Source organism: Dromaius novaehollandiae, chromosome 4 (assembly GCF_036370855.1).
Source record: "Dromaius novaehollandiae isolate bDroNov1 chromosome 4, bDroNov1.hap1, whole genome shotgun sequence".
In the NCBI taxonomy this organism is placed as follows: domain Eukaryota; kingdom Metazoa; phylum Chordata; class Aves; order Casuariiformes; family Dromaiidae; genus Dromaius; species Dromaius novaehollandiae.
The window spans coordinates 14095632-14117304 of NC_088101.1; the positions used below are offsets into that span (position 1 = coordinate 14095632).

General features: G+C 40.4%; 1 long non-coding RNA gene across 4 annotated transcripts in view; it reads right to left on the reverse strand.

Annotated features, from left to right (window-relative positions):
• Nucleotides 1–21673, reverse strand: part of LOC112983829 (uncharacterized) — a 38226-nt gene that overhangs the window by 12757 nt on the left and 3796 nt on the right. Inside the window, exons 2-5 of one of the 4 annotated variants that reach the window (XR_010388881.1) lie at nucleotides 9246–9316; nucleotides 7833–7924; nucleotides 6837–6958; nucleotides 1257–1323 (exon numbers count right to left, since the gene is read on the reverse strand). This is a non-coding gene — a long non-coding RNA (uncharacterized LOC112983829). Of the gene's footprint in view, nucleotides 1–1256; nucleotides 1324–6836; nucleotides 6959–7832; nucleotides 7925–9218; nucleotides 9317–21673 lie in introns of all 4 variants that reach the window. The other 3 variants (XR_010388882.1, XR_010388883.1, XR_003259352.2) reach the window with 3 other exon arrangements.

Consider the following 21673-nt stretch of genomic DNA (forward strand, 5'->3'; position numbering starts at 1 on the left):
AAGCAAGAGTCACCCCATAAATTTCAGACTGGTGTAACTGTTGAAAAAAAAATGTACCTGCAATCAAAAGAGCTACCATTCTTCTAAAAGCACCTGAGCTTAAAAGCAGGACCCAGCTTCACTGCTTATAAATTGCATATCTGTGCGTATGCATATCATACAAAATTGCAAGACTATGCATATGCATAGTTATAGTGATATCAAAGGAACTGGCCTGGTGCAAGAGGAACCAATGGCAGTCTCCCTCTGCATCATCTGTGTAGGCTTGGCCTGTTTTCCCTCTTCCTGCAGGCATAGCAAAGGGAAATACATTGCTAGGCTGTGGCTGTAGCCCCTTGGTGGTGTTTGAATAATGCATTGAATGATCTTCTGTCTGCTCAGATATGGCATAAGGGAACTGACTTTGCACAGATACTGTCTACCAGGTGTCTCTGTCTAGATGCCTGTCTGTAACACCAGTGAAAGCAGGTACTGCTACTGGCACTAGCACCAGCTGCAGGTTGCATCATGTTTTGAAGGACTTTATACAACTAGCAAGACGTCTACCAGAGCCTGGGAATCCCACAGCAGTGTGAAGAGACCTTATTCTATGAGCCCCACTTGCAGAACTTCATGAAGATACATGTCGCAACCTGCTCTCCGCGCAACCCAAGCCAGCATCCCTTGTCTGAAATGTAACAGAAACGGCCAGAGCAGGTCTAAGTGAAAGAGAAAGGAAAATGGAAATTCATGTTTGTTAAATAACTGTTGAGAATTAGCTAGACAAAAAGATACTGCATTTCTTAAAATAAAGCGGAGCTGACATTTTAAGAACTGTCTGAAGGGATTTCAGCTTGAAGAAGCAGCTTGAAAAGCAAAAGAATGAATAAAAGTGTCCTGAGAGAGAAAAAAATATTCAGTCTTTTCAGAGCAATTGACAACAATTGACCAGGTAACTGCCACAAAGATAAAAGTAGATACTACCTGGTGAACAACACACAAGAATGCATCCCTGAAATGGCAGATGGTTTGTAAGGAAAAAAAGGAAAGAGAAGAAAAATCTGTTTTATTATCAGTTAGTTTCTTGAGGATGTTTACACTCTGTTGATAGTTTAGATTTGGTTCTCCTATATACTGGATGAGAGTAGAGCACCCAGCTCCTGCGGCAGTACAGTAATCAGAAGCGAAAGCCAGGCTTATGTGGGAGAGCGTAACACAGGTGAGCACAACACAGATGAGTGCATGCAGATTTTTTTGTATAAGTCAGGACTACGTACAGATTCCTGCTTAGACTAGATCAGGCTCATCAGATTTTCTGCTGGAAGAAAGTTGCTTCATCTGTGCCTGGAACAGAAAAAATCAGACTACTAGAAAATGAACAAATATTTCCCGAACCCTAGCTATGGAAAAACTTGATTATATTAAAGAAGTTGTTCCAGGTAATGCCATTTTGAGGCAGGCTTGCAAGCTGATTTGCTAATATTGTAGTCTGAGAATGGAAAATAGATATTCAAGTATCATCTGAAGAATAGAATACCCAGCAATTTTACAGTGTGGACTGTAAAATGACTGACACTTTTATCCTTAAGACTATGATTTTTGCCTTGAAATTTGTGAGACTGCATGAACAGATCCAAAAATTATTCAGAACTCAGTCCTGGGGCACTTGCAGGGCTCCCCTTGACATCATCGAAAATCATAAATATTATGCCTCAGAGTCTTTGTGTGTGGTGTAAACTCAGTCTGGCTCTATGGCCAAATTCTCAACAAAAAAAGGATAAGTCCAGAGATACAAGGAGGTATCCTGATGCTTAGAGGTATATTCCTCAGCTGTGAAAAAATAGAAGCTGAAACTGCAGTTCTGCTCATACATGTGTAATTTTCAATGGAAAATGTGAATGGGGATCATCCATCCCTGTTGGGCAATTTCAAAGAAAGAATCTACGTAATTGTGTGGTTGTTAAACTCTATGTTGTGCGCATCTAAATTAAGGTAGGAAAGCCTCAAAGTCATAATCTGAGCCAACTATTACACAGTCTGATCAGTCTGCCATACCTATTGCACATCAGTAATGAGCTGCTGGAAGGGCTTCTCTGAGCTGTACAGAAGAGCCTGGAAAAGATCCAGTCACTTTGCAAGTCCAAGAGTGTCACAAGTAAGAGAGAAATTAGGTGTACAATGCTCTTATAAACAAATGTTCTCAAATTTTAAGACCAATTTGATTCTGCCTTTGCCACGACCCAGGTTAAGGGGTGATGTGTGCTTTTGCTGTTCCATTATACAGCTATGGATCACATTGCAGTGGGCTCCATAACAGGGGTTCAGTCTTTCAAAACCCAAGGCCTCCCTCCCCTCCTTCCTTTCCACACCAGCCCAGCTGTGCTGCCTGACACGCCATGGCAGAGGGAGCTAATGCCTAGCGCACTTCCCTTGCAGCCTCCTCCCAGTGTACACAGCTCTGTGAAGGCTTCTGGCTGTCTAATCCCCCCTGCTGCCAATTGCATAATCTGCTTCTGCAAGTGATGGCCCCATCCCTCCTCCTTTACAGCGACATGCAGTCACAGTTCAATCCCTCTTTTCCTTCAGATGCACATTCATAGTCTAGCTTCCTAGGCAGTTTATACAACCAAATATGTACCCCTTTAGCAGAGCAGTTGACACTGAATAGATAGTCTGCAGTGTTGAACACAAATACCTGACTGGGTAAAAATAAGGTGGAAAAAGTAGCAGCTGGTTGTAGCTTGGTGCTGCTCTTCATGCAGCAAACTTTGAGTGAAGCACACGTGAGTGAGCCAACAGAACTGAAAGCATTGAAAATGCTGGCAGATCCCAGAGCATTTCTGAGTCTGTGTGCTGAGTCTGGGCAGGCAGAGAGATGTGAGAAACTCAGAGCAGCCCTGGACTGGAAGGGCACCAGCATGATGTTAGATGAACTTCTTTCCCCATGCACTACCATTTTTGTGTTGAACATCTCTTACAAACTGGTTCGAATTATCTCTGCTCAGGATGTCTGGAAACCACCACAGATCATTAATGCGGTGCCAGACATGGGCTAATATATCTTGGCTCTCAGAAGGGTTGGTGCGCGATAACGACACAATTCAATTTCCTGGTCAGCTCCAAGCATCGGCTTCAAGAGGTTGTTTAGCAATATCTGCAGAAACACAGTAGAGATTCTCTCCCAGTATTTTTTAATCATGCTCCACAGTACACAAAAGTGAATAATTTGCAGTGAGAACACAGGGACCATTCACAAGGAAAATGTTACTACTCATGTTTTCATCAGACACCTGCAGTCTGTGCACTGGAAAGGAAAACTAAATTTAAATCACTCTTCAGCATTATCTTAAAGATCAAAGTCAGCCCTGCTAGGAATGAGTTGGAATTATTTAGAGAACAGGAATGAATGCTGCTGTGCCATGTTTGAAGGTAATTGGTTTGTTTTGTAAGTCTCATTGAAAATAAAAAGCTATGCCTGATATATGTAAGACTGTATAAACATTGCCAGTTCATGAAACATTCTGTTCTCAAGTAAATAATTTAAAATGCTGTATACAGAAAGCCCACAGCAAATAATGTAAAAACATAAGAGAATCTGATGTTTCACTCCTGACCAGGAATTTTAAGATTTTGATTTCTTGGATACACAGCTGGGTTTCTGGATATTGAATTAGTGAATTGAAGGTGCTTGAAAATTCGCCCAGAAAATAAGCATTTCAGCAAGCCAAAAATATTTCATTAGAAGCACTCCAAGTTTAGAAAGTCAAGCCTAAAGGATTCTGCTTGAAGACTTGGCAGATTGCCTCACAACTGGGGTCCAGTGCTGGCAGTACTTTCCAGCACACTCACAGTCTTTGGACTTACTGTACCTGCAGGCCCAGATCCTGGAGCTCCTCAGGCTCAAGCCTCTGCACAGTGCCTTAGTTAGGACAACAGATGCATGGCTTTCCTGCACCCCTGGGCTCTCATCTCAAAGCAAGCATGAAGCCTGAACCTACCCGCACTCCGCTCCTGCCCCTACAGAAATATCCTGAAATCCCTAAACCAGAGCTGAACGTGAGGCTCTTAGAAACTCCAGCCTCCCCACAGCAGAGCTGGGATGGAGGAGATGGAAGGTTTGGGCTGCTCTGAGACAGTGTGTATAGCAGGGATGTCCAAGAGGCAGAGATCCTGGGGGCTCCCCCACTGCTCTGCGGACCTCGCATTGCTGTCAACAAGAACATCAAGGTTCCCCAAAACAGCTGCCAAGTGAAGGAAATATTTTGATTCAAATATATTGTGTTCAGGTGCTTCTGAAATCAAATTTTCTTTGATTTCTGGTTCACAAATTTCTGCTTGAAATACCACAAATCCAATTAAAAGAATCAAATAACGTCTCATAAGCAGTGGACCCTGGCTGTGCAGCCATCTCTGCATGGCACTGTTCTGCAGAACAAAAGCAGATTTGAGGCCATTTGGCACTGCTTTTCTGTTGGTAGATCAAACAAATGACATAGACGCTGGATATAGCCATATTGCAGCTTGCTTTAGTGACACTAGTAGCATAAAGTAACCACAGCTTTAACACTTGTGCAAGAAACAACCACACACACAATTTTGCAGGCATCAGTCAAGAATCTTTAAAACAATGTGTGAAGTGGGAAAAGAAAGAACTCCAGCTCTGATCCATCACTGCATCACCTGTAGCAATCTCTAGCAGAGCAAGAACGGACAGTAATGAGTTTAGATCAATGGCTGTTAGTTTTCCCTTATGAAGAGGCTAATTTGGTAAACCTCTATAGGGATTACCAACAGACATGCTGCGGCTTTCCCTGTCTATTTCTGAATTATGCCATGTCCCTAAAGAATTTCAGTTTCCTGTTCAGTAGCAACTCAATTAAGTGATTGTGATACGAGCAGAGGTCACCAGGGAATTGTGTTCCAACTGCTTACCTTCCCACCTTGCCTGAGCAACATGATGCAAATGAGCTGCTGAGGCAACCCGATTTGTGTCAACCTTCTTCATCCAAATAACGTCTAAGGTACCTAAATATTCTTTTGTTATTTAAAATGTAGCTCCCTCTGGGATTGAGATCAAGCAGGCAGCTGGAGAACATGCTATTCAGTAGGTAGCATTTAGGCTTTCCTATGGCATCAGATGGCAACTCAGTAATGGTTCTTTTCCAGATAACAGTTTCCTATTTTAACAGGTATTTTCCCTCTTTTAAGCAGTGGCAAAATTCAGCTTCTGAGTGACTGAACATTGCAACATGTTCTTAAGTCTAACCTGCGTTATTGACCTTTACACACTAGCCGTGGAATGGAGGTCACCATAGAGCTCACGCCATCATGGGATTCAACAAGGAAATGGTAAAGCTGTTCTTTCCTTGTCTTTCTCAGCTTCGTCCTTGTGCTAGTGTCCTTGGGTCAGTCACACTGAGGCCATCACCACTGTTACTGGTAATTCCTAGCTCTTGTATGGCACTTTACATCTATAGCTCTGAAGAAACATTCTCACTGCCTCCATTAGACATCTGATGAGGTGCCTGCAGTCCTCCTTGCTCTCCCACCATGCCTGACATCTACCAACCTTTTTGCTATTTAGGCCGCTTAGTATGCTCAACTTGTTCTCTAAGCAGCAGCTGTATAATGGCAATATTTTACCAAAGACCAGCAGAGTGGTCCCTGTTTCAGGGAGCGGGCCATGTTGTGATGACTTTTTTTTTTTTTTTTTTTTTTTGAAGTTCTCCCCACCAGCTCTGCAAAACACCTCTCACTATCTCACTAGCAGGCACAATCTGGCCTGCTGCAAAACCCCAACATCAGTGCCTCAGAAAGCACTGATGTGCAGGGCAGAGGGTACAAGCCCACTCCCAGGGCATGTCCATCCTTTTGCAGAGGTATTTAAGATACTCGATATCAAAGGTGCTCTTAACAGAAAGCAAACTTTGGCCAGTTCAGGGTGTAAAGAAAAAAAAAAAGAAAGAAAAAAGAAAAACGAGGCAAAATCAGGACAGCCGAAGGTCATGGGAACCTGGATTCACTTACACCCCCCACGCTCAGACTCTCAAAGCTGACTTTGCAAGCAGTGACAGTGGGACTAAGGAACAAGCCCCACCATGGAAATGGTCAAGATTGCCACAGTACAAATTGTAGTGCTCCAGTTCTTTCCGGACAGAAATACTTATAACCTGAGAAAGGATAAGATACTCTTCCATTACTCAAGAAAATGTTTCCACTGCTTATATTCAAACAGCAGCCTTCTTGATGAACATCCTGACTGCCTAACTGCACCTGCCTACCCTTTGGTCTTTAGAAAAGTCTCTTGACAGTACAGTAACCCCAGGAGAATGCAATTTCAGGTGCCTAAAAGAAGGCGTACATTGCAACACCCAAGTCTGAACACTACTGGTATTGATCAGACCTGAGATACTTGTGAAGGCTGGGATATAGCACACTTGCAACCAGCAGGCGTGCACACTCCTATGAAAGAAAGTGATTCCAGCATGAACATGCTCCCATTGCCATTGCTGATAATAGGTTCCATATTTCCTCGAAAATTTTGAGACACTGCCTGGAGAAATGACACAGCAAAATATACTGAATGAAATATTCAGCTCTAATTGTTTTAGAAAATGAGTTCCATAGGCATCTTTTAACATGATTTACTACATACATTACAACTGCAGTAAACATAAGTTAAATTATATGAATTAGAGGTAAGGAGAGAGCTTGCAAGTATATTTTTGTTTGACTTTGCCTCACTGTTGGCACAGATGTCTGTGGACTATGATTCATGAATACTGTTTTCAGGTTGGATTTGCTTTTAAGCCCAGAGGTACACTTACATTAAATGAACAACTTTGTGATACACTTACTTGAGATGTTCTGAGAAAAATGAATCCTGGCAGTTCAAGTTAAGATAGCTGTCAGATAGCCTGTAATATGTTTTTTCTCAAAAGCCATTGCACAGTCTAAAGTGATCTTTGGGTTTGTCATTCTGAAAGGCAGAGAGGGAAACTGGTAATATCACTCTTGTATTAAGATGCTTCCTAGAAATAGTTAATATAATTAAAAGAAAATGAATGAAAAAGACAGTGATGTAACTGTCGCATATTAATCCTCAAGCAGTAGCTAATAGTCTAGAATTTACAAAAGAACAAATTCATTCTGCCTCTATTTCAACTTGCTTGTTAAATCTTCTTCATTTATTAACACTCTGGGATACAGAAGAGGTTTTAATTTGGGGGGTAGGGGGAGAGGGGAGATGATTCCATTTCAGGAGAGTGAAAAATTTGATTAAGGATTCTATTAATACTTTAATCAAACATCTGGCTCCAATTAAATTATAATAGTCTTTGCTAACAAGTTTGTAATTTGCAATATTTTAATACTAGTTAATTGGTTAAATTCGCTAGATAACGTGGGTACGTTACTTTGAAGATGAACCCTCATATTAAGTGCTACATACTATTATGAAAACATTTGTAATAATTTGGGAGATGAATTTAAAAAGGTATTCTTCATAAAAATTTGTTTTCGGGTCTGGCTTGAAGTTCTGGGCACAAACTCACTGCAGAATAAAGAATATGACAGAAGGGTTTCTGTCTCAGAGGTCCTTGAGTATTTTTACTGCTGGTGGCACAGAGAGTTGGTCAGAGGAATAAGACTTGCAGCTAGTACAGACGGGAGCCTTTTTGACCTCACCTAGCATTCCACATGTGCCAAAAATAAGCTGAGAACAAATACTTTTAACAAGATGGTTAAATACATCTAATGCAAATATAATTGGAAATACAATGCAGTGATGAACAGAGCTTGTAACCTGGCGATAACCTTTGTAGTTTTCCTGTTTTGCCTTAACTAGTACTTACTTTGAAACTGTCATTGGAGAGAAAATAATGATTTGCTCTACTGCAGTGATATCTTGCATAGCCCCCTGGAGATGCCTCCATCCAGTATAGATCTAGAAGAGAAAAATATGGCAAAACTGACATCACTACAAACTATTCCAGTCAACAGTAGGTTTTTCAAATTCATATTTTAGACCATATTTATACCTACAGTACTAATCTGTGACTAGACCAGATGCATTTTAGCTCACGCTGATCCTCAGCAAATTAAATTTCTAATATAATCTTTGAGCTCAGCAGACCTGGTCCCTTCGAACTCTGTAGCCACATAATCATATTCACTCAGGACCAGCAAAAGTATACTTTAAGCTTTCTGAAGCTGCTCAACAGCAGCAGCATAGACTATTCTACCTTGGCAGTAATTCTCAGCATGTTTTATAAAATGTTCTCCTCACGCCATCCTGAGTACAGACTTGATGTTTCACCACTGAAACAGGTAGGAATTTTGTTATAGACTTAACAAGCATGAAGGTGGAGTCCTGAGCTCAAGGAATAATTCAGAATGTATCTGACAAATTCTAACTCTATTTCAGTTTATGAGTAGGGGAAAAGCGTATTGTTTATTTCCTGTTTAGGTTTTAATTAGGAATTACGCAATAAATACTATCTGCAGAAGTTCTCTGTAGCTTCTTCGTAAGTAGTTTACTCTGAGCATTCACATTCCTAGTCAGAGATGGTTTGATTTCAGAATCAGATTTCTGTTGTCCATTTTCATTCCAGTGCATATGGAATTTCAGAACTAACTTTCCATTAATATTTAGCAAAAATGTGCTTGAAATTTGTCTTTGTGTAAAATACTCCAGCCATTAAATGAGTTCACAAGGAGGTGTGCAGCTTGACTAAAATCATTTGAGTGCTTTGAGATAGCGTAAGAGTTGTGCCCTCATGGTTACAAGCAGAGCAGACGTTCAGCAGAGATTCCCTACCTTGGGTTGAAAAGTCATTCCTAAAGAACATAAGCAGAAATGTGAACAATTTTAAATCAAATTAATCTTGTAATGTAAGCAAATGTGAAAATAAAGTTCAACAATACCTATTAAAAAGTTTTGCTAGATTAGATATCCAGCTGCCTCTGCTATCAAAATAAAATGTACAGTATGTTTTGCTATTAAAGGGAGTTTATCGTTTAGCAGCCTATGAACTCATGCTGCTTTGCAGTTAATAAACTTACTGCTTACTGCCTTTTTTGATTAGCAAAAAAGAGCTTGTCTTTTCACTTAAAAATATTGTCAATAAGTAAGCCCAAACAGAAGGGCCTGTAAGGTTAAGCGATATACAGGGATTAATTTTAGTTAGTTAATTGTGGAAAAAATCCTCGAGTATAACTAGGGCAGAATTAACTCTAACCTGGAGTTATCAGAAGTCTGGTCTCACCTACATATCTGAAGAGTCTGGAGTAACTCTAATGGCATCAGAAATGTCACACTATTTGGTAAAGTGGGTTTCTGTAAGGAGAAAGAGGTATCAGAGTTGAGTGAGCCAAGACCAAATATAAAGTAGATGGTATTTGCAGAGGAAAGAAATAGCATAGTTGTTCAGGAAGGAGGATGAAAGCAGGGGAATAGGAATGGTACTCATGATGAATTTCTTCTTTTAAACTATTTAAGCAGTGGAATTAGGAAGGAGGTTTACTGAGGATATCACTTGATACAGCCATAAAAATCCCGCAGCTTTCTATCTGACTGCTGTGAAACTGTTCATCTGTGATAGGAAACTGAACAAATGTAAAAATGCTATGCTGAAACTAATACATTGAACTACACTATTATTTTATCACTTAGCATCAACAGAACAAAGATCCTTTTTTTTTTCCATTACATTTATAAACTAAACAGACAAGATAAAGAGTAAAGCTACAGCAATATAATCTCTCCCAGGAAGGAAGAGATTCCAGTTTCCATACAACGGCAACACAGAAGAGCCCACAGAGGATGAGAGGAGGAGAGGAGGAAATCAGAGACGTGATGCTTGAGGCAGAAGTGCAGTAACAGGTATGTGTGAGTGGAAGCACAATAAGAGAGGCAGGCCTTGCTTGCAGAGAAGCAGAATTTGCAAAGCCCTATATGTGGGGAACTCACTCCTAAAACCAGCTCAGGAAGCTAGAAAAGTGATTTCTAGTGTGGGCAGCATTATGAGGTGAAGAGAATAATCATGTTTTTCATAATAAAGTTTTGGATAATATCAAATGAAGGGATTTGTGAAATAGAAGGCTGAGGAAAAAGATTAGTAGGTTGTAAGCACTGAAAAATAAAGCATATGGCTCAAACAGTGCTATTAAATATTTCCTGTGTTAGTTCCATGGCTCCTGGATGTGCTACACTACACCTTTAAAAATACATCCTTATTAACATATTAGAGAACCCACAATATCAGTGGAATCAGTTTGGAAAACAATCCTTGTTCTCTTCACACATATGAATCAGTGTTTGTGTCGTTTTTTTAAAAGGACCAGATCCCAAAATATTTCCCCTTGAAAATGCCATTATGATATCCCAACACAGCAGTGGTTCAGGTACCTCCACCCTCATTTTTCTCTGTAGGCCAAATTCACTCATCAGACTGTGTCTTCCATGATGGATCGTGATCTACTTTAGAAAAGAGAGGGGAAACACCTAGGAGTACTTAGGCATCTGAACAGGTGTTCCTGAGTAGAAGATTCTGTAAATGTATATGGTAATTCCTGTAAGGTACAAGGAGCACAGGATTTAGTTGTAAGTGAATGTAAAGAAAAAAACAGATTTACCACAGTAAGCAAAATCATTCTGCAATAAGTCTATTAGAAGTCTGTTTCTCTATTAAAAGAAAAAAAAGTTTTTTTCAGTGAAATCCTTCTAACTAGCTCAGACCAAACTGTAACATGACTTTTTTTTAGCTTTGGCTTCCAGCCACTGGATGTTATTTTGCCTTTGTTTGAGAAGAACCCACTACTACCAGAAACGTTTTACACGCTCTGGTGCTATTGGGCTGGAGCTGAGTCTTGCCTTGATCTTACTCCTTGTTGCAGTAATGGAAATGAAAGATGAGCAGGGTATTGGTATGAGGTCTAACCAAAAACATTATTGGTACAGAAAACCAAGAAACCTTAACAAGACACTGATCTTGTCAACCAGAACAACAGGAAAAATACTGGAGATACAGAAAATGATAAATTTGAGATGGAAGCTCTGGGTTGGGAAAAAAGATAAGAAATTCAGTTTAGAAGAGAACGAATAGCAAATTGCAACAGACTTGTCACTATAAAAAAAGAGGAGAGCATGTTTAATGAAAAACACTGCTTTTTCATGTACAAACATGCATTCTGGTCTGTGCCAACATGCTGCCTGCTTAATTGGAGTATAAGAAGAGCTGGTAGCAGTGTGATAAAGTACAAGCCAAAGCAACAGCTTTTTTTCTTTTTTTTTCTTTTTTTTTAATTGCCTGTCTACCTCATGAGTTTTTTTATTCCCAAGCATTAAGCAGCACTACACACTTTCTCAGATTTGTAGTAAATTTGATCAGTCAATTAAGAACTGTAAAACAATAGGAGATGAGTCTAGAGAATATAGAGTTGCAGTAAAGACATTCTTGAAATATCAAGATATGTTGGACCTCAAGAAGTTTTGGAATACTGTTAGTCCAAATCCTCATGCATCTTTTTAGCATATTGTAAACTGACTCTCTGTTTGACTGTTTTGTTTTTTTGGTTTTTTTTGTTTTTTTTTGGGGGGGGGGGTATGACAACAAATAAAGCTCTTGCAGACAATAGGTATACCGAACTCTGCTCCTGAACTGCAGAGTAACAGTGAGGGAAATGAACTTCTACACTGTGCATCTGACACTCCTAAAGACCTTTAAAGCCCTGTTGAGGACCTTTGATAGCTATAAGAATCAACTTTGGTAGGCTTCAGCTCAGAATAAGAGGAACATCACTGTACAGTATATATTGAAACCCAGAATCATTCAGATTAGGAAGAGAAATATAGGGATTGAATTCCAGAACCCAAGCGTACACCTCCAGCATATTTTAATGCTGAACTGTCCAAGAAATTTGAAGAGTATACAATCTGTCAAGTTCCTATTCCCTCATGTAGTACCTTTTTTGTTTCCCTCATTGGTACACTTAAATGCCAATGATACAGCAGCCTGTATGTTTGTGGTATCCAAGTTTTATAGTTACTTTTAGGGAGTAAAAATTTCAATTGTTTGCAAATTACAGCATCCTCTTCCTGTAAATTTCAGAGTATGCTTTTAGCACTGTGATCTATGTAGCCTTTCCTAGTTTCTTTTTTACGTGTACCAGGTTGCTGGGAACAAGAGACTATAATGAGAAAACATTGTAACACAAACGTGAGCAACCTTCATTCTCAAATGCAATTATAACAAAGCTGAAGAGCTCAAGCAAAGCAAATGGTTTAAGTACTAATACTTTTTCACAGTTTAAAGATAAAAGGAAGCCTTGAGGGAAAGGAGCTTTGTGACCTCAGTTCAGTCTCCAATGAACAGGGGTCCAGTTACCCTGTGTCTTTTGGTATATTATATGGGCTAAAATCAGGAGTGGTCCAAAAACAATAGAGGTCAGAAATTTTGATGGCTACAGAATCAACAGGCAATGCAAAACTATGTATAACTTTATGTTACACATTCTTAAAAGTAAATTAAAAAAAGGTCTTTTTTAATGACCAAAAGACAGAGAAAATTACTAAAATAAACAAATTAATTCTTTTCTCCGTTTGTTTCAAAATATCCTTTATTTAAAGTAAGATTACCCTTTTTTCTGCAAATCAAGGCCAGATCTGTTAAACCTGCTGAGTGCCTACTTTCTTCCTGCCAACTGCTGCCAAAGAATTACTGAATAAAGCAATGCAAACATATGAAAAGTTGCCAGAATCGGGTCTTTAGCTGATGATGATATGGTTTTTATTATTGCTCCTAAATAGAGTGGAGTGAACTCTCTCAAGTGGATGTAGTATTAAAAAATAATAATATCCAAATACTTAAGGTTTAATCAAGCAACACTGGTTATTTGTGTCTGTTTCCAGAAGTGAGCAAGCAATCATCTGCTGCCTGTAACAATCACATGAACAGTGAAGGAAGTTACTTCTGTGCATATCATGGCACAGGACAGAAATTCAAAAGACATAGTATACACCACTAATTTTGACATGCATAATAAATTTTGCAATCTCAACATTCAAAAAGAAAAAGGAAGATGACCCAGAAAAGAACAGACCAATTAAGCTGACATCAGTACCAAGTAAAATCATGGAGAAACTGATACAAGATTCAGCTGATAGACAGTTAAAGGGTGTAATTAATGCCATCAAGACAGCTTTATGAAAAATAGGTCATACTGATAATCTCATTTTATTCTTTGAGGATCTATGGTTGGCTTGCTGGAAAGACCATTGTGTGTGTAGTGTATGTAGGCCTTGTTCAAGTGCCTAGTTTAGCTGTGCGATACGTTCTGATAAAAACTAGCTCACGTAAGTGGATTTGACCTGACAGGCTGGCAGATTTCAAGAACACAATCTTATTAAGGAACAATTCACAGAAATCACATTCCTTCTAGTGAGTTTTTGCATGGACATATATCAGGTCTGATGCCACTCAATGTTTTCACAAATGACTCAGAAATATTTTCCAGAACTTTGATGATCAAACTTATAGATGACAAAGACTGGCAGAATGAAAATACTGAGATGGACAAGCCGTCATACAGAGCAACAGAGAGAATTTGAGAAGCTGGGCCTAGGCACGAAATTTTCGTTTTAACAAATTTCTGGGCAAAGCACCACATCTAGACACACGGACAACAGAACAAGGTTAAAGAATGGCAGTCTGCATCCTCGAGCAGCTCAGGGAAGGATCTGCAAGCCAGTATCCTCAAAACCCACCATGAGCTTCTAATGTCATACTATTAAAAACAAACAGTCCTGCAACAGAAAGAGTCGTGTATGGTAGTGGGGTGTGTGTGTGTGTGTGTGTGTGTGTGTGTGTTTGTACGCGTCTGTCTGCAAAAGTTTGGAAAAGATGCAGAAAAGTTTCCACAGTGATCCGAGAGACATGCCTTACACTTAAAAGCTTTAAGGCCAATCTGTTTAGTTAGTATCAAAACGAAGATTGAGAGGTGATGTGATTACAATGTACAAGTACTTCCCTGGAGGGAAACAAGCCGGTCCTGAAGTGCTCTTCAATCTAGCAAGGAAAGGCATAACTTGAAACAATTATTGGAAGCTGAAGCCAGAGAAATTCAAACTGGGAGAAGAGGACAGTTTTTAATTATGGGAACGATTAACCACTGAAGCAAATTATGAAGGAAAGCAATGGGTTCTTCAGCTTTGGATATCTTAATCAAGACCTGGTGCTCTTCTGGAGCACACACAAATGCAGCCATGTTAAGCTCGAACAAGGGCTAGCTTAGCGAGAGAGATTGAGCCATGGCCAGAGTAGTAGGAGAAGGGTTCTCACCACAGTCTGGGCTCTGGGAAGAGAGCCAAGCTGGGACCAGTTGCAGCTCAAGGAGTAGGGGCCATCCTAATGCCTGCTGGCGGACAGACTAGGCCAGAGATTTGCTTGGAGGAGCCTGTGGGTGGGGGGCAGTGACCCGGTTTATTCCCCTCTGGCCCAGACTCTTCCCACAGTTCCCTGCCAGCAGTGCTCACTCTGGGAAAGAGCTTTGGAGAGAAGGGTTGCAGTCCCACACAGTCTACGGCTGTGCATGCTCTCCCTGCCTGGCAGCTCTTCGACTCTCTGATATGAAAAAGGAGGAAAAAATGTGGCTGGCTGCTCAGATTGTGAGCTCAGCTGGACACAGCTCCTCCAGGGAGCATCTCTGCTACTCCGGTGGCACAGGGCCAAGAGGAACTCGGAGCTGCCATTTCACTTTAGTGGCCTGCACACCTTGCTATCACTCTAATGCTTCACAAACACAGAAAAAGTAGCATCTGCTACGCCTGGAAACCGAACAGCATGGACACGATAGAAGTAAAGTTACCAACAACTGGAAACCACAATTCCCGTGTTTCTGCACTATTCACGTGGATTTGCTTTAGCTGCCAATTAAAACGGTACATCAGCTACCAAATTAAATGTGTCAGAACGTAAGGATAAACATCACATATGAAAAAGGGTAGGCATGATTGCATAAACCTTACTGCATTTCTCAAGGTGAGCAAGGAAAGAGAAACTGCCTGCACACGAAGGTCTCCAAAACAAAGCCCTGCAACTGAGCCAAGCGAGGCTATGTGATTCATGGCATTAATGATCCTGGCTTCCGGGGAGATCTGACATCTTGTACAACAGCTGCAAAAGCCAGCTGGACACAGATCAACCCTAACAGCAACAGCACCAATAGCACGTGCTACAGATGGAAATGATTAATGCTGAGGGGAGGTTCAAGAGTTTAATGTGCTTAAATTAACCTGTATTGTTTCAGATTTCTGCTCCCCCCACCCCCCTTCCTTGGCTAATACCTTCTTAACAAGGTTTCCCTCCATTGCTCTCCAGGGGGATTCCAGGGGCTAGGATCTGATCCTGAATAAAGGCTATTTTAGCAGTAGGCAAAGCAAGAGTCTCAGAGGTCAAGTTTTCAGCCACAGCAGCTCCAGTCCTATCCCCGGCAATAAGGCAGAGCAACCTAGGCCTGTTCTAATCTCTGATAACCAGTTAGGACCACTAAAGGACCACTAACCATTAGAAGTTTAGCATCTATATGAAACTCTTTCCTATCCCACTCTGATTCATCCTTCCAACAACACGCCTCCTCCTTGGAGACCTACACTGTTAGGGTTACACTGATGGTCCTCTAAGGGCTTCCCTTACTCTAGGTAGCCATAGCCAGTCTTTCTTTGCACAGGCAGCTCAAAAGGACCACATTACAGAGGAGGAACTGGCCTAGTCTGTCAGTTCTTTTTGACATTTCTAAGACTGGGGAGACACCTGGGACAACCGGTGACCTGAAACTAATAGCAGGATGCCTCTGTAGAGCACAGAGGAATCACATGTGAATGCATTTGGCTTTTTTAGAAATTCTGCCTCAGCAGTGGAAGGCAGCAATGGCCTCTTTCTTTCTCTGCAGACAGATCGAATTGCTAAAATTTGCCTGCAGCACAGGAAGAGATTGGGAAAGCTGCCATCTCCAACACATGTAACAGACATTTTGCTTTTACAAATTCAATCTTTGGTCAGCTGCATCTTACTAACACAGCAGTTCTTGCTATCATACCATGCATAATACTGGAAGTTTGTAGCCTATACACACAAGCTGGAAAATGGAAAAAAAAAAAAATTCTTACCATCTTATACTGCTGAAAAAGCCAGTGAAAAATGTTGGGGGAACCAGCTCTTTATCATAAGAAGTCTGGATATTAGTAAATTCATTTGTAATCTCTACCTATAAAGTTTTCTAACATGTTCTTTTGTTTCACAAAAGCCCCAGCATATTATCTGCTTCAGGCACAAAGCCACAAAAGAAATTCTGCGGACAGCAAAAGAACAGCTGCTATTATGTAAAAAGGATGCTACATAAGATCTCCTAAACACCTAGCTCTAGTCTTCATCTATAGCAATGAAGTTAGCAGGAGCAGTGTTGCGTCAAGTTTGCATAGAATAACACTTGAAGATACCTTTTGGGATCTCTCCCTGCCTATGACAGCCACTCAGGGCCAAGCACAGTCTCTTCCACACTCACTCCTGGTCCAGGATGCAGGATGTGCAAACACATACAGTGTCCTATTGGAGACAGCTAAGCTCATTGCTTCCAGATCTCTGCAGGAGAAAGTCTCCACTCCACAGATTATATTTGATTCAAAGAGCCCCAAATATGGCATGTTACAGAACAATGATACAGATACTCATTTATATCTCATAATTCTTGAACTTGGCAAGCAGATAAGGATATTAATATTGATGTCTGATTTTTTCCCTTCATCAAAATTAACCAGGTTCACCAGCACCAAACCAGGTCTATGACAGAACTGAAATGTCAAGTTGATTTGAGGTCTTTACATCAATGTCGCATTACAACATTTTTTCATAATCTGAAGTATGAAAATTCTTAACCAGGCTGCAATTATCCAAACAGCCAGTGTCAGCAATGGTTCTGTAAGCAGACAGCATCAGTGCTTAGCAGCAGCTAGGCGACACACGCTTCCATAGGAGGTGTCACCAAGCTCTGTAATGCTTCCCCTTTCCTCAGAGACATACTTAGCATCCAGCTTCACTGGACGGAGATAAAACCCTGAGTTCCTGAAGAAAAGCTCTGCAGCTGTGCTTACATGTGACATTTACCATCTTGCATGAAAACCCTTTGAGCTCCAATAAATGAAATCAGATGATCATAAACTTATTAAACATTATCCTTTACTGTGCATGCAGACTGGTACAACATATTCCTTCCTTTTTCCATCATTATGATATAACAGCATTTGGTAATGCAGATTCACATTAAAACTATGTGAAAAGTAAGCATCTGCCATTCCCTGATGCCTGATAAGTAAGTAGCACCTGGCTTCTCAAAAAATCCATACAAAATGAAACAAAAGCAATAATTGTGTTGCTTATCAATATAATGCCCCAAAGGAGCTATTAGAAAGCATTTGGAGCATGAAATATGCTGTTATGATTGTATAACATCTAGCACACAAGAGTTTTGAATCCTGATTAGGCTGAAACCTGTAGGTACTGCCACCCTGCAATTAATAACAGCATTAACATTAAGAATTAAAATACAAGCCCATCATGAAATAGAAAATTCTGCTATGGAAATTGCTCTCTGCTGATCAGACATGCGGTAGCCAGAGTCCACCCCTCTGCCTCAGTGCAGAGAGATCAATACCAAATGCAAAGTGAAAAAACGTTATTTGTTCACTCTGTCCTGATCCCAGTCAACTCAAAACTGGCTTAAAGCCTAAAGTTTAATATCCTTTCCAACCCCTAGTGTCACATTAATAATTACAGTTCTGGTGTACAGGACTGCCTCACACTGGTAACATCACCAGCTCTGGAACATCCTTAAGGTTTTTTTCATGTTCTCTTCCTGGAGTGAGGCTCTAAGTCACATAGCGCAACTGCAAGAATGCAGCTTTCACAGCCCCCCAGGGACACATCAGAGGATAGGCCACGATACATTTCAAAGCAGGTAATCTAGCAAGAAAGACCAGCCCACAGTAGCAAAAAGCAGAATAGGAAGCCTTCAAGCCATAGCTTTCAGGATGCAGCACAGGCAGGCATTTTAATGTTGAACTGACCCTAAATTAAATGTGTGCTTTAGTTTTTCCCACAGAGAATTCCTACCAGCCCTGTCAGGCTTCTGCCTGAGTATAAGCGTTTCCCCCATGCATTTGCCTGTGTTTAATAGGGTATTTGAGCTCCTGAAATGTGTGGAGCTGTCCTCAAGACACATGCACACACCCTTCTGAATAGCAGCCAATAACTAGGAATGACAGAAGGGAAATGAGCATAAAATTAATTACAAAAATAAATAGGATTTATTTCAAAAAGGAAAGAAAAAGCCTAGCTCTCTCATGCAGCAGGAGGTATACCTACATGAATATTTGCACTAATCTTTATCTCAACTAATAACATTTCCCATTGTATAACTGAACCAGATAGAAGAAAAATAAAGCAAACATAAGGGGGGTAAATATGGTTATTAATTTCAAATCTTTCAAAAGCACAAACCTGCTGGCTTGACATAAACCACATCCCTCCCATTTCTGGTTTGAAAAAAAAAGCATTATATAATACATCAAGATAAACAATTCAAGGTCCAAAAGAATAAAAAAGGGCCATCCTTCACTGAAAGTTTATATACCAGGCAGAACAGAGGCACATCGGAAAGAGCAAGATGATCTATGGACTTCCCCTCATTCATGTGGTAACTTTCAGTCAGACTGTGCAGCACCATGCATGAGTCTGCCTGTGCATTGCTATTATTTAAGGGAGGTGGCAGCATCCATCAGGTCACAGTCCTTCTGAAGCTCTTTGGCTGACTCCAGCTTACCGAGACACTGGCTGTCCAAAACCCAGCTGAAGCCAAGGAGAGTCTTACCTCTCATTTCAATGGATTTTAGAGCAAACCCTGAAATATTTAAAAATTAAAGTTGCCTTACTCCTGAAGACTTTTTTTTTTTGTTTGTTTGTTTTTTTTTGGTGGTGGTGAAAGGATCCAGGCTAACTGGACTGACCATATCTGTTAGGGTTAGAAGAAAATCTGAAGGTACTTGCTTTGTGACACATGCATTATTTGTCAGGCAGTCTAAGACATCCATCAGTCAAGCCTCTAGATCACAGTGATTTTTTCTGCTGCATTTAACACAAACACTGCAGCAGCTGAGTTGCTTTCAGGCCTCAGTTACATTCCAGAAAAAGATGGCAGAGTAAGGTGAGAAGGAAGTATGATTTTGTGCAAGACAGCAGGATGGAGTTCACAATAGCATTTCACCTTTGGAGAACTGAAACAAAACGCTGTGTGTGACAGCAGTTGTCTTTCAATTACATTTTCAAGGATTTCTTTAAAACAAAACCTCTTTGTTTAAAAAGGGTGAAAGAAAGCATGATTCATTCACACAGTTTATAGTGTCTGGAATTTTAATAAAAGTATGCCAGCTAGAAAGCCCTTGAATTTTTTATTCTTTCTTGTCAAGAGGGGTAGACAGGCATTAAAATATCACATCTGCCCAGTTCTCTGCTGGTCTTTCTTCCCATTTCTTAAGAGCACAGAAATGGGACAGATTTCCTGTGTGAACCACTCCAGCCTGCAGTCTCTTAGGCACCCATATCTTCTCCTAGCCTACCGTGAATAGACACTGGCAGCTGCTTGCAGCTCTTCATGCAGCATCTAGAAGCATCAGATGATGTTGGGACACTGCTGCTGTAGATATGGACCACATACTAAAGTACAGTCCCACACATTGAGCAAGGCAGAAAGATACTGTTATCTCCACCTCACCAACAGCATCCAAGGAAGGAGGAAGGAGGTGAATCATGGTAGAGGAGACGTTCAAAGTCCAACACTAAAAATTCCAGACATTCCTCCTTTCTTCTGGTGCTGAGTATTTGCTAGGAGTGCTTTTCCTCGAGGTACTGTCAGAGTGGGATAAATGCTATGTAGGGCTGTAAGGCAGAACAATGTGAAGGCTTTATAGGGACAGTCTTTATGAATGAGATAGAGCCCATGCAGAACACACCATGCACATGTAATTACAGTCAATTATTATGAATTCATACACAGGGGACAAAGACAACTGCCAGTACTACTATTTTTTTTGAGTATTTGACCTTGAAATCTTTATATACATTTTGGTATATGCTCCTATATATTTATGTTGTTAACACAGAAACAAACAACACTTAGAAATCCCATTATTTTTCATCCTTCAGGAGCTGCTAACCATCACCTCCTCAGCAACTCCTGAGATTCTGTGGGACTTCATTACAGGTTCAACCTTTTGATTAACTGTGGAGTCTTTTGCCACTTGAGTTGACAGGGTAATTAAAAGTAGTCAAAGACTGCCTGCCCCTGTGGATCAGAGAAAAAGTAGAATTAAACAATTTGCAAATAAACTTCATAGAAAGGCAGTGGAGAGGCCCAGGAAAAAAAAGGTGTTATTTCAGGAAGGAAATGAGCTAAAGTGAACAGAAATGTACTCATTTTCCTTTCCCCACAAAGGAGTCCATCTCCTGAGAGAAGGCTTGCTTTCATCTGTTAAGGGAAACCTGCATCCGACAAATTCTCATGGGATTGCCTTCCCTATAGTCCCTTCACTTGCACTTGTACCTCAGAAGTTTTTGTTGATCTGTTTTTGTACTATTCTCACAGCTACTGGAAATTTCATCATGTGTACTGGGAGTTACCCCCAGCAGAAGTGATTAATGCCTTCAAAAACACCAGAATGTTTCCTGAATAAAACATTAATTTTCTGTGCTGGCATGCTCTTGTGTTGATCTCCCTCAGTATTATGGTTGAGGATATTATTCTATCATTTTTCTGTTCCAATATGTCAAATCTTTTCATCAGTCATCACTACGATATCTAAGTCTTAGGCAGTACTCCACCTTTTGAAATCATTTCTCAAAGACACACCTCCCTTCTAAACATGAGGACGTAGTGAAGATATTCCCCTATCCTCAAGCACGCACACATCCACAGCAGTGGCTGACCACACTGCCTGGACATTTGCATGAGATGATGCAAAAGTTCTGCTCATTTCCCCAATTTCTTCATCCACAGATTTCCCCACTCAGCACTCATGGACACAGAACACATCCAGATTAAAGGTACAGTTTGCTCATATAGAGATTTAAGCAATAAAGGGTAGAGAGCAAGAAAATACATGTATAAACAACCTCTATCTACCAACTCTCAGTCTTGCCCTGTGTGCGAGCCCAGTGCACACAGCCAAGAGCTATGCCGGTCCCCAGGTAAGCAGCTTGACTTCATAAACAAATGCCTAATGAATTAGATATCTCTCCATTCACATCCCAGTAATGTTTTGCATTCTTCCTTCCTCGTAGACAGTAAATGGAAATATATAAATATTATTTTAAATCCTAGAGGTTATGAGAACTGTTTCAGTAAAGTAGATCTTGATAGCAGAAAAACTTCACTAGTCTTTACAAATAGAAAAAAAATCCGTAACAGATAGGAAAAAAAGGATTAAAAGCAGCATTTCATTTTTCATTTAAAAACACCACCACCAAAAAAATCAGTTCTTTGCACTGTCTGTAAGTTCCCCTATAGGAAGACTCCATCATTTTGCCTTGGTCTTGGAGTTTTAGCAAAAGATACTAAGAGAAGATGGAAAGATTACTCCAACAGACCA